This window comes from Mustela putorius, unplaced genomic scaffold (assembly GCF_011764305.1).
Source record: "Mustela putorius furo isolate JIRA1106 unplaced genomic scaffold, ASM1176430v1.1 tig00003853_pilon_pilon_pilon, whole genome shotgun sequence".
Classification (NCBI taxonomy): Eukaryota; Metazoa; Chordata; class Mammalia; order Carnivora; family Mustelidae; genus Mustela; species Mustela putorius.
In genome coordinates this window covers 70,902,287-70,905,122 of record NW_025422005.1, presented here as the reverse complement: position 1 = coordinate 70,905,122, position 2,836 = coordinate 70,902,287, and the positions used below count along the sequence as shown (strand labels likewise).

The window sequence follows — 2,836 nt, the reverse complement described above, 5'->3', positions numbered from 1 at the left end:
GAGGAGAACACAGGCAGCAACCTCTTCGACCTTAGCCGCAGCAACATCTTCCTAGGAACATGGCCAAAAGCAAGGGAAGCAAGGGAAAAAATGAACTATTGGGATTTTATCAAGATCAGAAGCTTTTGCACAGCAAAGGAAATAGTTAACAAAATCAAAAGACAACTGACAGAATGGGAGAAGATATTTGCAAATGACATATTAGATAAAGGGCTAGTGTCCAAAATCTATAAAGAACTTAGCAAACTCAACACCCAAAGAACAAATAATCCAATCAAGAAATGGGCAGAGGACATGAACAGACATTTCTGCAAAGAAGACATCCAGATGGCCAACAGATACATGAAAAAGTGCTCCATATCACTCGGCATCAGGGAAATACAAATCAAAACCACAATGAGATATCACCTCACACCAGTCAGAATGGCTAAAATTTAACAAGTCAGGAAACTACAGGTGCTGGCGAGAATGCAGAGAAAGGGGAACCCTCCTACACTGTTGGTGGGAATGCAAGCTGGTGTAACCACTCTGGAAAACAGCATGGAGATTCCTCAAAATGTTGAAAATAGAACTACCCTCTGACCTAGCAATTGCACTACTGGGTATTTACCCTAAAGATACAAACGTAGTGATCCTAATGGGCACGTGCACCTGAATGTTTACAGCAGCAATGTCTACAATAGCCAAACTATGGAAAGAACCTGGATGTCCATCAACAGATGAACGGATAAAGAAGATGTGGTATATATACACAATGGAATACTATGCAGCCATCAAAAGAAATGAAATCTTGCCCTTTGCGACGATGTGGATGGAACTAGAGCGTATCATGCTTAGCAAAATGAGTCAATCAGAGAAAGACAACTATCATATGATCTCCCTGATATGAGGAAGTGGTGATACAACATGGGGGGTTAAGGGGGTATGAGAAGAATAAATGAAACAAGATGGGATTGGGAGGGAGACAAACCATAAGTGACTCTTAATCTCAGAAAACAAACAGAGGGTTGCTGGGGGGAGCGGGGTTGGGATAAGGGGGGTGTGGGGAGGGTATGTGCTATGGTGAGTGCTGTGTAATGTGTAAACCTGGCGATTCGCAGATCTGTACCCCTGGGCATAAAAATATATTATATGTTTATAAAAAATTTAAAAAATCATAAAAAAACTCAGATTTGCCAGGTCATTTAAAGTCAGAACTCGAGTTTCATGGTCTTAAAAGATGCAAAGGATCAACCCCCTCCTGAGTAGAACAGTCATAGATCTAAGTTTCATAGTTTGTGGTTTGCTTAGGGGTAAAGTAACACTAAAGTTTTTTCTTTTGACAGTAATTAGGACCCGATAAGTGTGTCTTTGTGAGGAAGTTGTAATGTTGCGATTATCTTGAATTTACAAATACAGAAACTGAAGACCGTAAGATTGAATAAGTATGTCAGATTCACAGTGACTAAATCAAGGGTCAAACTTGGGTATTTCTCTAGATTTTCTTCTCTTTTCAGAGAACAGTCCTTAATAACCATAAATGACCTCAGATTTCAAAAAGCCAATGTTAAATAATAATAGGTTAGCCATTTTAAGGATTAAGAATGCTCATGCTCTTTGAGCTATTCAACTTCTGAGAATGGTTCTAAATTAGGAAAAGGCTTTGTACCCAAAGGTGGTCAAAACAACATCTCTAACAGTGGAAACTTCTGAACAATGCAATTATTCAAGCACCATGATAAACAAGTGTAGAGCACTGTAGGCAAGCACGTGGACTCTCGAACGCTACTGCCTAGGTATCTCAGCTTTTTCACTTGCTGGCTCCGCGACTCTGGGCTAGTTCCTCTTCAGACAATTCCACCTATCATAGGCTAACGGAGATTAAATAAGTTATGCCAAGCGTTTAACACGATGCTGGGGCACTCTGCATGTGTCTTTATTGTTATGGATGGAACGCTGTTCAGCAATTTTAAATTAAGGACATGGTTAATGTAATAATACTGAAAAACATGTATGATGAAGGATTTGCTGATGGATTGGATATGATAACGAGAGATGTGTCTTAAAGAGACTGTTAGGGTTTGGGTTTGAATTTCTTTTTCTTTTTCTTTCTCTTTCTTTCTTTCTTTTCTTTTCTTTCTTTCTTTCTTTTTTAAAGATCAGCAGCTTTACTGAATGTTGAGAGCTCCCTTCCTCTTGCGTGCCAGCGGCCTGGGCCTCAGGGTCAGTCATCTGGGGCATCTGGCAGGCAGACCACAGGTCAAAGGTCAGAGGCCAGAGGCCGGAGTCCAGAGGTCAGAGTCCACCTACACCTGGTGGGGCCCCAGAGTGGCGGCACATGTGGGAGCGTGGCTTTCACCTTCCTACCCCAAGGTGGGCTGTGAGCTGGGGACCCGGGCACCGCTGGGGTGTCCTCTCTCACTGGGAACCACAGACAGAGCCACAGGTGGCCAAAGCCGATGCTGACCTCCCAGCTATCACCCCATGAAGCCCTTGGGAGTTTGAGGGAATAGGGGCAAGGAACGTATCTACAGCCACAAAAAGTAGAATTTCTTCTCTCTTAGATGGAGAAGTTGGTTGGAGCAGGAGGTTTGGAGGGGTGGGGGAAGGAATCAGGAATTCAGTTGTACTGTGACCTTCCACGTACAGAGACAAAACCAGGTGCAGATATCGGGAAGGCAGCTGGATAAACAAATCTGTCCGGGCAAGAGAGGTTCATCTGGGAGTCACAGTATATGAACGGCATTTAAAGCCATGGGGTTAGACTAAATCACATAGACAGTGAGTGTAGATAGAGATAATAAAAGGTCTGAGAACTGACTCCTGGGCATTTGCAGTGTTTGAGGTCAGAGAAGAG

General features: G+C 42.8%; 1 non-coding gene across 1 annotated transcript; it reads right to left on the bottom strand.

Annotated features, from left to right (window-relative positions):
• Nucleotides 1-2,315: 2,315 nt before the first annotated feature.
• Nucleotides 2,316-2,441, bottom strand: LOC123387463. The gene has a single exon (XR_006601915.1). It is a non-coding gene; the product is annotated as a small nucleolar RNA ACA64 (small nucleolar RNA).
• Between the last annotated feature and the right edge of the window lie 395 nt (nt 2,442-2,836).